Source organism: Sciurus vulgaris (assembly GCF_902686455.1).
Source record: "Sciurus vulgaris genome assembly, chromosome: 12".
Classification (NCBI taxonomy): Eukaryota; Metazoa; Chordata; class Mammalia; order Rodentia; family Sciuridae; genus Sciurus; species Sciurus vulgaris.
In genome coordinates this window covers 97,141,915-97,155,354 of record NC_136473.1, presented here as the reverse complement: position 1 = coordinate 97,155,354, position 13,440 = coordinate 97,141,915, and the positions used below count along the sequence as shown (strand labels likewise).

The 13,440-nt window shown below is 36.4% G+C and overlaps 1 protein-coding gene across 1 annotated transcript in view; it reads left to right on the top strand.

Moving 5' to 3' along the window:
• SWT1 (SWT1 RNA endoribonuclease homolog) overlaps positions 1–13,440 on the top strand; it is a 105,505-nt gene that overhangs the window by 74,021 nt on the left and 18,044 nt on the right. The gene's annotated exons all lie outside the window — the stretch shown is intronic.

The window sequence follows — 13,440 nt, the reverse complement described above, 5'->3', positions numbered from 1 at the left end:
GTGGTGGCACAGACTTGTCAGCCCTACTGCTCAGGAGACAGTGGCAGGAGGATTGCAAGTTCAGCCAGGGCAACTAAGGAGACCCTGTCTCAAAAGAAAAAAGGATAAGAATGTGGTTGAGTGGTAGAGAATTTGCCTAGCATGTGCAAGGCCCTGAGTATAATCCTCAGTACCACACACACACTAAAAAGATCAAAGATCAGAACTTTGTGCCTGTCACTTCTTTAGGTTATTAATGAAGTAATATGACAGATTCTAGCAGGAGTTAAGTATTGCTTTGAAGGGCAAAAATGGTTGTTCACTTTTAAGTTGCATAAAAGCCTCGCTTTACCTTTTCTACAGAAAGTAAGGATATAAATTTGTCTTTAATCACTCAACAAATGTTTATGGAATACCAGCTATCCTTAGCATCATACTGGGCACTGGGGAATCAAAAATAAATAAGATGCACCCTCTGACTCCAAACAGCTTGTAGAAATGATGCAGGAAGTTGCTTTAAAACAGATCCAGTAGTCCCTTTTGTAGGTCATGCATTTGAGATTCCTACTGGATTCCTGAAACCAAAATCAGTACAACCCTACTTGTACTACATTTTCTCCTATACATACACACTTATCATAATGCTTAATTTACAAATTAGGCACAGCAAAATATTAACAATGCTAGCTAGTAATAAAATAATTGCAACAATATAGTGTTATAAAGGGTTGTGTGAATGTGGTCTTTTACTCTGACTCTGAAAATACATTCTGTATTGTACCGAGGTTTTTTTAGTTTTTAAATATTTTAGTTGTAAATAGACACAATACATTTATTTTTATTTATTTTATGTGATGCTGAGGATGAAACCCAGTGCCTCACACATACTAGGCAAGCACTTTACCACTGAGCTACAACCCCAGTCCTTGTACTGTGTTTTTGGATCACAGTTGACCTTGGGTAACAAACTGTAGAAAGTGAAACCATGGACAAGGGGGTACTGCTGTAGTTAACTACAGTCAAGAGCTGGTAGTATTTCAGTAGGGATATATGCTGTAAGGGAAGAAAAGGTTTGGCAAAAGATGAAGCTGAATCGGGCTGGGGTTGTGGCTCAGTGGCAGAGCACTTGCCTAACATGTTTGAGGCCCTAGGTTTGATCCTCAGCACCACATAAAAATAAATACATTAAAAAATAAAGGTATTGTGTCCATCTCCAACTAAAGAAATTCACATAAAAATTTTAAATATATTTTTAAAAAAAGATGAAACTGAATCAGGTTGAAGGAGAATGTCTTATAGGTCAAGCAGAACAGTTCTACTTTATACTATAGGCTAGTATTTCTCACACATTGAGAGCTCGAAATTGTATGTCATAACAGAAGGATTTCTGGCCCAAAAAGCTTTAGAAATACTGCATACTATACTACCTTCTTTTTGAAAATCACTGTTCATGCATTGCATATTAATGACTGTAAAACCTGTATCGGTAAACTCTTTCAGTTTTATTGATTGATTAATTGCAGTACTGGGGATTGAACCCAGGGCCTTGCACATACTAGGCAAGCACCCTACCACCGAGGACAACCCAATCACCCGTGCCCTTCAATTTTAGAATTTTTAAAACATTGATCTTTGTGTCCTTCATCCCAGGGATTCTGATGTAACTGATCTGAGATGTGCCTGGGTAACAAGATTTTAAAAATTTCTCCAGGTGACTCTAATGTATTGGCATGATTGAGAACCACTATCCGATATGGTTATCCATTGGTTCTCAGAGTGGTCTCTCCTGTAGTTTTATTAAAATAACAGATTCTCTAGCCCTCTCAGGTGTACTGAATCAGAAACTCTAGGCATGGGTACTAGGGTGTCCTCTAGATGTGTGTACTCCAAGTGATTCTGTACACACTTAAAAGCATTACTAGTCTAGGTGGTTTTCAGCCCTGGTGGCAGATTATGATCACCTGGGAGTTTGGTGTTTTGTTTTGTTTAAATAATAGTCGTTGGGCCCTCTATGTGTATTAAATCTGAATCTCAAGAGTAGACCTCGGCATAGGCATTTCTGCCATCTCCCTAAGTGGTTCTTGGGGAACCAGGGTTGAGAAGGTGTAGTGTGTACTTACACGAGCTGTATGGAAAAGAACTACATGAATTTTAAGGTTAATACAATGTTATTCTTTCCTCATATGGATACATAATCCCTGGGGTAAGTAACCTTGATGGTTTGGCTACATTTTAACATGTGATCTGGGATAAATTATTAAAGCTGTCTTGAGCCTCAGCTTTCATCTATAGAATAGGCATAATAACATCTTCCTGTAGCATTACAGGATTATTGTGCTTTGACATTAAGTTGTTGGTATTTATAACCAAACAAGTGAGTTCTCACATTGTGTAGGACCATGTCAAAAATGCAGAGTTCTATGTCTTACTCTAAAAATACCTGCAGATATTTTGTACATCAAGGAAGTTGTATTTTTAACAAACCTTCTGGGGGTGGAGTAGGAGGAGTGAGGAGATTTGTATGCAGGTGGTGAGGGACCACATTTAGAGTAACTGTTGCATCATAACTTGTTTTCTCCAGAGCTACCAGCAGGGAGCGTGGTGAATGAGAAAGTTTGCTCATCTCACTGACTCGTTAATCAAAAGGAAAGTACTAAAATTAGTTTTTTTTTAACCCTTCAGACAGTAGGCATGTAAATGAAAAAATAATAGAAGTTGATAATTATTTTACCAAGTGTATGTGGTGCTTAAATCTTTCAGGAAACAGAATCATATTAAATGAAAATAAGCTCAATTCAAAAAATTTATTTTGGCTAAATATGGATGTATTTAAAATTTGAAACATTGAAAAGCACATATAAGTTTGTAATAACTGAAAATTCATTAGCATTTTTATGCTTATTAAAATGGCATAGATTCATTTGGTTTTAAGATACATGCTCAGAGAATATATACCAGTTGTATTTCCTTCTATCTTAAAAATAGTAGATCATATATGGTATTACATTGGGACTCAGTGAAAAAGCAAATTAATAAGCAGGTTCTTCAGTTAAAGAAGTGAGTGAAAATGTATTTGGTAAACTAAGAGCTTGGGATTTGTTTTAGCTTTTTTGCCACTGCGACCAAAAGACCTGACAAGAACACTTTTAGAGGAGGAAAAATTTATTTGGTACTCACAGTTTTCAGAAGTCTCAGTCCATTGATGGCCAGCTCCATGGTTCTGAGCCCAAGATGAGACAGGATATCACGGCAGAAGAGTGTGGAGAGGAAAGCAGCTCAGGAGATGGCAACCAGGAAATAAAGGGAAAGCTCTGCTCACCAGAGACAAAGTAGAAGTCCCAAAGGCACATCCCCAGTGACCTACCACTTCCAACGACAACCTACCTACCTTTGGTTAATTCCTATTAAGAGATTAATTCACTGATTGGGTTACAACTCTCATCATCCTTTCTGTATTGTCTCACATGAGCTTTCGGTAGACACCTCATATCTAAATCCTGGCAGGTTCCAGTTCAGATTTATCCCTTTGTATCTGACTTAGGGCATATCATCTACCCTGTTAAAGCCATAGTTTTTCCCTTTTTAAAAAATATTTTTTAATTAGTTGTTGATGGGCCTTTATTTTATTGACTCATTTATATGTGATGTTGAGAATTGAACCCAGTGCCTCACACATGCCAGGCAAACGCTCTACTACTGAGCCAGGACCCCAGCCCCTAGTTCTTCTCTCTTTAATGCCTTCCTGATGCCTTCTTTAGAAGAATGTATGAGATGATGTATGTGAAAATACTTTTAAAACTATTTTTATAGGTATTAGTCTTATTTTTCCCCTTAGCTGGTATGTTTAATTTGAAATATTTATAATGTGTATTTCAGTTTAAATAAAACTATAAACATGATTGTGGTAACATTGAAAATACTGATGGAACAGTTATCTATACAGTTATTTATAGAGGTGGGAATAGTAAACCTCATTTTGTAAAGTTTGAAAAAGGGTAGAGATATTGCTAATTCCTCTGCTTCCTAAATATTTTTGGGTGGGAGAGAAAACTTAATTAGTTTAATTGTTGTTGGTTTAGAAATTGCTTCCATTTCATTTTTCCTTTTACAGAGGATTAATTTAAGCACTTTTGTTAATGGTTTCCTTATCTAATTAAACACCAAAGAATATTGTCAGGCAATGTAGACCAGGTTTTTTTTCCCTATGTAAATGAAAAGGATTTTAAGATTTATTTTTTAAGTCAGTGCTGTTTATTCTCAATTTATATTTTAATAAACTTATGTCCAGATTGATGGAGTTACTCTTAAAACCATAGAAGCCTTTTGCTTCGTATATAAAGATGATGAAGTTTCATTTGGAACAAAACAGAAAATTAATTGGAGAATTGAATCACAGATTCTAAAAATAAGGAAGGTCTGCAACTTGTGCATTGATCCAAAACATTTAATGCCTGGGTGTGTTTTGTGCTTAAACTGGCAGCTTTCAAAATTAACAAAAGAGGTCTTTTAATTTACCTCTGAGGAACACTATAAATATGTGCGGCTTTAACTTGAAAGCTATTACTCAAAGCAGCAATGAAAGCGTTTTAGGTGTGCTTTTATGTCTATGAAGAAAACTCATCACCTCTTCATAGACATAAAAGCACACCTAAATAATGTTTTCTTAGTTTTACATTTCTTATATGCAGGCTAGGGAAGAGGGAGAGGGAATTACTATTATAAATAACTTAGCACTTTTTAAAAATTTAGTGTGATGCATTTTGAGGGGATAATTTTATATGAAGGCATCTCAAGTTTAGGTAACATTTTCCTCATTTTATTTGATCATATTTAAATGTTGCAATAAATGGAGTACTGACTAGTACATTTGGAGTAGGGACTGGTTACATACATGATCATATATCGAATGGAACTGATCACAGAATAATTTTGGAAAATGAAACCTCTGCTTGGTTTTAGGAAAGGAAGAGGACTGGTTTTTTTTTTTTTTTTTTTTTTCTTTTACTCTGTAATAACTGCTTTCACATTCTTGTGGCTTTGGTTTGAAATACTTTATAGAACTGTTTTCCTGAAACAATTTTAGTCATGAAGTTTTTTCAGTTTGTGTGTGTGTATGATTTACATGTATTCTGTTTTCTATGATTTACATGTATTTTTTTTTTTAAGTCTCTAAAATACATTTTCTATTAATCTCTTGCTCCCCTCCCCCTTTTGTGTGTGTGTGTTCGTGTATGTGTTTTGCTGAGGATCAAACCCAGGGTCTTGCACATGTCTTGCCCAATTTTATTTTAAAAAAAATTTTTGTAGTTGGACAGAATGCCTTTATTTGAGGATTGAACCCAGTGTCTCACACATGCTACTCAAGTGCTCTGCCACTGAACTGCAGTCCCAGCCTATGTCTTGCCCAGTTTTAACATAAGAACAGACCGTGTACATGGTTCCTGTAAAAGGAGTCCTATGATTGTGAAAAACACTGATGATTTAGGTGCTTCAAAGATGTTGGAGTTTGCATTTGAAAGAATATTAAATTAGCCTCTTTGACTTTTTACCCTGTTTTGAGCTTTTAGAAAAGGTTGTTTAGAAAAGGTTGTTTAAAAAAGTCCAGTCTTCAGTTGACACAAAGATAGCCCTACTTCTTTAGGTTAGACTAGTACTTGAAACAAGGTTTTATTAGAGACATGGTAGTGGATAGACAATAAAGACCTTGAAACTTAAACCGTTGAGATTTAGAAGTGACTTTTCAGTATCTGAACTCACTGCTGTATGCAAGGAGTTCAACCACTGATAAAAATTTTTCTTTTATCAGTGCAGGGGTTTATCCATTTGAATAGGACATGCTTTCTTTAAGCCTTGGCCTTTCTAGCCCCTTGATCATTAGACCCCACCCTGCCGTACTTTAGCTGGGGTTTTCACAATTCTCAGCTATTGCTGTACCTCTTCGTCAGATTTCCACATATCCCTTGCCCTTTCCATCACAAAGTATATCAGTTGCTTTGTAAGAGAATATAATCTGACCTATTATTTATAAGTGAAAAGACCATTGCTTCACCTTCCATGCCACCATTTTGTATACAATTTTACTTTTATAATTTATTTAATAATCAACTAAGATTTTGACTGTCTGTAGAACAGAAATGGTCTTTTCTATTTCTAGAACTTGCACTTGCAAGGACACGTAGTCGACAGTACACATTTATGGATTGAATGTTTCGTAGTCTCTCTGATGGAGGTCTGCTTCTTTTAGGACTAAAAACTGCTGATGGTATACATTATAACATTTGATAGTGTAGATTTTAAAAGAGGTACAGCAGAGAGGAATAGAAGATAGGACAGGGTAAAGAATAAGAAAATCAGGAAGGAGAAAGAGGAAAAAAGATAAAAAAAAAGGGACATTGATAAATGCCTGTGCCATTAAGTCTTGTTTTAGGAAATGCTAAAACCACATTTGTTAATGAAGCAGATGGAATAAATGAATAAATAGTGGAGTTCAGACACTAGTAAAATAATTGAATGGGGGTAGGTGGGAGATCAGATAGAGGTTCTGAATAAGGGTGATCATAACAATTCTAAATTAGATAGCCAGAATACAGTAATTATATGGTAGAAAGCCAGATGATCAGTGCCATTCCTTCTTACAGAGTAGACAGAAGTTTTAAAGTTAGAGTGCGCCCTGTACTCACGGATTAGTTTCATCTATTTTGAGAAATATTCTCTTGTGCCTCTGAAGAACTTAGCACTGCCATGGGCTAGCCAGCTGCTCACAGCAAGAAGTAATGCAATCAGTGCCCTGAAGGGTGTTTCTAATAATATGCAAAGGTTGAAGTCAGGCTCAGGACAGCGTCTTTCCTGTAGAAGACACTAAGTGAAATTATTTATTGTATATCAGAAATCTGGAATTTTCTAACATTTTGGTGTGCTAATCCTTGTAAACAAGGCAAAGTAAACCTTTTAGAATTAGTATATACTTACCATTGACAAGAATGTAACTGGAACTATAAATTTAAATTTTCTGATTACTCTTTCTTTTCTGTAACATTAAACTAGGCTATTAATGTTTTTAATTTATGCAATTTATGAATTTTACAGCACAGAGCTATATTTTCCCCCACTTAATTGTCAAAGTAAGACAAATAATAATGAAAATTATATTTTTATTAATAGCAGTAATTTATACAGATTTTATTTAACCTTTTTGATAATATCACTTAAAAATGTAAGCTCTTCTGTACACTGTTGGGATGCGAGGTGGTATAAAGAGTATATTAGACAGACTTCTCCAGAGGGACTTCTTCCCTTTGTCATCCTGCCTGCATCCTAGAGAAAGTGAAACACAAACTTTCTAGGGCATTTATAGATTCTAGGTCTTAGTTATGCTCATCCCTAAGATGTAAAATGCCATTATAATTGGAGAAATGGCCAGAAGGAGATTTACAGTGATTAATATCACATCCTTTAATTTCTATATTTTAATTATGTTCATATTTGGTGGGGGGGTGGTTTTTGGAAGATTTTCTAAGATCATGCTGCTTTACCTTCTGATGTGTCTAATAAATGCTCAAACTTAAAACAGTGGCATCAGCATTGCAATTTCTTGTTGATTGCATATGGTTGCATTATTATTATCACCTTCAGTCCTTAGGTTCCTTGCTGGAATCTTTTTTTTTCCCAATACATAATCTTTAATGACTGCAGAATATTTCGAAGAATGAATATATCTTCATTTAGGTACTAATTTTAAATGATTTTGTTAATGAACAATTTTACAATTATCTGCAGTTTCAAACAATGCCAACATTTGTACACAAAACTTGCCTTTATGGTGGTTAAGTTGAAGACTGAATCAGTGAATTTGAAGTGAAGCCTTTCCCCCTCCCCCAACAATATCAGTAATTAATTTAAATGTAAATGAACTAGATACTGTAATTAAAAGGTATAAATGTTAAATATGTGTAAAACCTTTGCTGGAGTCTTAGAAACCAGTACCTATTTCATGATGATTAATTGGATAAATAATATAATCTGTAAGCCAACCAACAGACATACATAAACTATAGTGCCTTGAAAGCCATAAATAATGCCACAGCTCTCCAACCCTCCCCATTTATGAACTCCCACCCATACTCCGCATTCTTCTCCATATGTGGCCTGAAGCTGTCTGACATATGGAACAAAGTAAAGGCAGGAGTTGAGAGGGGAGGGGATGCTGAAAGGAGGAAGACAGGTGATAGGAAGGCGGAGTCAGAGCAGTTTGAAATATTAGAGGTGGATAGTGGGGTGTGTAACTGCTGGGCTGATTATACTGCTAGGCTTCCTCTACACTTACTTCTACTTGTTCGTATTTTGCATCGAAACTTACTTTTTTTTTTTTATACTGAGAGGTATTTCTTAGTAAGATTCATATTTATTCATTATGTTATGAAGATGAAGCTACCCAATTATAAGGAAAATCTTCCTTTATTGGAACGTGATATGTGGAAAATTTCAGTTCAGGTTCTGCAGAAGCATCTGGGTGTTCAAGATGGTGTGGAGGAAAGCATAAAGAATACTGAGTGCCTTGGGCCAGACCTCCACCCTGCTTCAATTAATCTGCTTCTGCTGTTTTAGAAATACATGAGAATTCTAGATCAGCTTTCATTTGGATTTAAAAACTTCTACTACTAACTAAAAACAGAATGTTTCAGTCATAGAACTAAATTTTATATGATAACTTGCTTCCAGAAATTTTAATTGTTTTCCCCTAAAAAAATGACTAATTGTTTATTTGCTGGTATAATATGAGTTGGTATTGGTACTTTGTTTTAGACCTCTTCTTTCTTTGCCTATCAAGAGTTATTTCAGGCTCTTCTGCATCAATTTAAGAGAAGAACTTTTTTGGAAGTTTTCAGTGTGTCTGGTGCCTGGTTAGGATTCCTTCTGTACCTTAGGAGCGTATTATATGATTACTGTAGTTATTTTTAAAAAGTCAAAACAGTTCCATCATATTGCTTGGAATTAGTCATAAGTAAGTAAGAGAAGTAGATGTGACCTTATAAAATATTTCAAATGTAAAAGCAAAGGGACTCTTCAATTCATTGTGTTCTATTCATAATTCAGCTGTTGTCATTATTCATTATCCGCCCCCCCTGTTTTTTCTTTTTTACAAACTTAAGGGTAGAGCCACATGTGTAACTAACCATGTCCTTAAACAAAACAAAAGAAAGGAAACTCCCAACTGTTCTCAGTAACATTAGAAAGGAACTAAAATTTTCATAAATACATGAATTTTTAGAGAAGTATCAGAGATGCAATTTTATTTTATATGGATCTGCATATTTTTAATATCATGCATTTTCTACTTTATGTTGAAAATTAGATAGAATTCCATGTTCAGAAATTTAGTTATGCATTCTACTTACTTCTGTGTTAAGAGACCTTTGTTTATATACCTATTCAATATTGATTTCTGTATTCCTCTTCAGTTGTGTTTTTTTTTGTTGTTGTTCTAGGGTGACTGATTTCTGTCACTGTCATACCTGTATGCCACCAGTGGAGATACTGATCTTTTTTCTTTCTACTAAACTAGGCACAGTAGAACTTTCATAGAAGGAATCTTCACCAAAAAGCGAATGAATATATGACTAAGAAAAAAACAAAACAAAACAAAAACAGACAAAAGCAGTTCAGCAGTTCTTTGTGCTGAATCAGTCTAAAGGTTAGCTATAAAGTTGCCTGCTTCATGTTTTATCTAGCTGGTCAATTTCCCTTGCTCCTGCCCTTATGTTCTGATTATCTTGCTGTATAACAAATCACCCCAAAACTTACTGGTGTAAAACAATAGCATTCAACTCATTATTTTCTTCAGTGGTTCTGGGGTTTGCCAGCCTCATCTGAGCAGCTCTCAGTTGAGCACTCTGGGTCTTGCAGTCAGGCAGTGTCTGGGGACATTTCTAAGGTTGGCTGCAGCTGGCCGTGGGGTGAAACACCCACACGTGGCCTCTCCATGACTCATGTGCAGGCAAAACACTGATTTCTAAGAGAAACTCGGAATCCCAGGTGGACACTGTATTGCCCTTTATGAAATTTCTTAGGAATCATATAGCTTCTTTTCCCGTCGTCAGAGATGTGCCTAGATTTAGGGGCTGCCTGTTGGTAGGAGGAATGTCAGTGCTAAGCTGTAAGAACACACGGGGGATGAGAGGTCTGGTCGTGTGGCCGTCCTGGAAAACGTATGTTGACACTATCTGCCCATAACGGTTTATATCCCTCCCACTTAGAAAACAGAATCATCCTCTCTTCCGAGGATCCAAGTCTTATCCCATTATGGCATTAGCTTTAAGTCCAGGATCTCATAATTCAAATCAGGTCCAGGTATAGTTGAGTTGAGGCTCCTTAGGCGTGCTGCTTAGGCACAGCTCCTTGGGTATCATTCCTTTAGATCTGAACTTCCATGAACTAGTCAGGGTCCCCCGTACCCCAGGGTATACTATAAGGACAAGCATAGGATAACTACTATAAACATATTCACAGAAAGGAGAGACAAGAGGTATGCGAGATCCCTGGCAGTTCTAAAACCTGCCACAAATTTGATCACAAATTCGAGCCTTGCACTTGTTACCACTCACTTGATCAGGGCTCAGTCTTAACTGCCTGGGAATTCTTTACTGCTGCTCTTACCTCTGTTGTCTGGGCTCTTGGTTTTGGCCTCCGAATTTTTCCATAAGAAAAGTAAGCTGGAACAGAAAAAACCTGCTTTCTATCTGAAAAAGGTAGGGAGTCCAAAGACCTCTTTTCATTCTGTATTCTCTCTCCCCTTTTTAGTCCACATGGTAGTAACTCTACAATTCTGCTACAATTTATATCAAATCTTTAAGTTTCTTTGCAAACGTTTTTTTTGGTACCACTGAGCCACATCCCCAGCCCTTTTTTGTATTTTAGCTAAAGACAGGGTCTCACTAAGTTGCTTAGGGCATCACTAAGTTTCCAAAGCAGGCTTTGAACTTGGCAGTCCTGCTGACTCAACCTCCCGAGCTGCTGGGATTATAGACATGTGCCACTGTGCCTGGCACTTGGGAACTTTTGATCTCTGCTCTTAAATCCTTAATTCCATGAGGGCAAGGTCAATATCATATATCCTTGGTATCCCCAGCATGTTGCTTTGAATCTAATACTACTAACTAACAGTAACAATTTAATATTAGGTAACATTTATTAAGTGCTTAGGTAACATTTATTAAGTGCTTAGTGTATTTCAGACACTGTGCTAAGTTCTTTACGTATATCTTATGTGATTTATAGGATTACTCTATCAGTTTCTCATACACAAATGTCATTGCTGAAGTTTACACAGTTTATACTTGGCAAAATGATTATTGAAACTGTGGTCTGATTGTAGAGAACCCATCTTTAAATACACTGAACTTTCTAACTTAAAAATGACTTCAAAGTTAGTTATATTCAGCAGTGGTGCATGCCTGTAATCCAGCTACTTGGGAAGCAGAGGCAGAAGGATCGCAAATTCGAGGACAGCCTGGGCAATTTAGTGAGACCCTGTCTTAAAGGAAAAAAATTAAAGAGCAGGGGTAGGGCGGGAGAGAGGGAGAGAGAAAGAAAAACAATGGTTATTTGTTTCAGAGAATGGGTGTACATGGTTGCTCAGGTGAAATCAAAAGAATGCTTAAGATACAGAAAATAATCATAAGCTCAAGGAGTAAGAGCTGTGTCAGAAATTTGAGGTAAAAACACAAGGAGGAAATCTAGAAGACCCTAGAAAGAAGTGGGGAGCATAGCATACAGCAGCCACAGAATGAGAAGAGCCCAAAAGTTTCCCTCCGAACAGTGCTAAGGTGCTCCTGTCTCTGTTTTACTGGTTAATGGATATGTGGTGTAGGTTGATTAGCCCCGTTTAATGTGAAAGGAGAATAAAGGTGAGTGGGAGGAAAAGTTCAGGAGACTGGCATCCCAAATGTCAGGAAGGATTGGGTTCCAAAACAAAATGATTTTTAACGGTGTCATGCTACTGGGAAGATGCGAAGCCTTTAAGAGGTGGGGCCTGGTGGGAGGTCTTCTGGTCATTGGCACATGACCTTGAAAAGGGACAGTGCGATCTCAGCCCCTTCCTCTTTCTCTCTTCCACATTTTGGCCCTGAGGTAAGCAGGTTTGCTCTGCCATGCACTCTTCACCATGATGTGTTGCTTTGCCACAGACCTCAAACTGTCAGACAAAACAGACCTTTCCTCTGTAAATCGGTTATCTCATGTATTTTGTAACAGTATGGAAAGACTGCTGCCATTCATACGGCTCATACAAAAGTTCACTGCTGGAGATGCCTTACAAAAAGAGAATAAGCAGTTTGTTCTCAGTGGACAAGATGCAGTGAAAATTCAGGGTGGTTTTTAAGATAAAAAATAGAATAACAGCAGCAAGCATTTTATTGATCTGTGAATTGTTCCAACTATGTTATATAAATTGTTTAATCCTCTTAACAACCCTGTGAGATAAGTATTACTATTGTTGTCCCTGTTTTAAAATTGAGAAATGAAGGCACACAGCTGGAAAGTAGTAGAACTCTGATTTTAACTCTGGCAGACTGACTCCAAAGAAACTATGATCATAACCTCAGTGGTATGTTTAAATGCTAATGTGGAATATTCAGTAGAAGTGCTTCTGGGAGCAGGGTGCACACCTGTGATCCCAGTGACTTGGGACGCTGAGGCAGGAGGATTGCAAGTTTGAGGCCAGCCTTAGCAATTTAGTGAGATGCTCAGCAATGCAGTGAGACCCTGTTTAAAAGGAGAAAATAAAAAGGACTAGGGATGTAGCTTAGTGGTAAAGGTAAAGCACCCTGGGTGTAATTCCAGGAACAAAAAAAAAAAAAAAGAGAGAGAGAGAGAGAGAGAGAGAGAGAGAATATACAGGAAAGGAAAGACCTGTTATAAAGGACAGAGTTAGTGAAGAGTAGTGCTTTTAATCTTTCTGCAGAATTAAACAAAGCTGCATTATTTATCAATATATTCCTTTTCTTTTTCGGGAGTGGGAGGAAGTGCTGGGGATTGGATCCCTAGGTGCTTTACCTCTGAGCCACATCCCCAACCCTTTTTATTTTTATTAGTTAATTAGTATGTTTTAATTGTATGTATATTTATGTTTAAAACATATATAAAGCATAGTTTGTTCCTTTATTTTTTTCTATAGAATTTCTTTTATGGTTAAATCTCAAACATTTTAAATTACCTATAAACTCTTATTCCTCTATTAGCAACTTAAGAAGATTCTCAGTATTTTGAATAGATAAAAATATTAATTATGAATTTTTTCTAAACAACCAAACTATGTTTAATAACTCTATGTGATAAGTAGAGCCAACTTACAGATTTTTGTGTCTCTGAAGGGAAAACAAAGACAACATTTTAATATTTTGTTTAAATCATTTATATTTTTTCTTTTTATCATTTACTGTCATATGTAGTTTTCCTTTTTTTAGG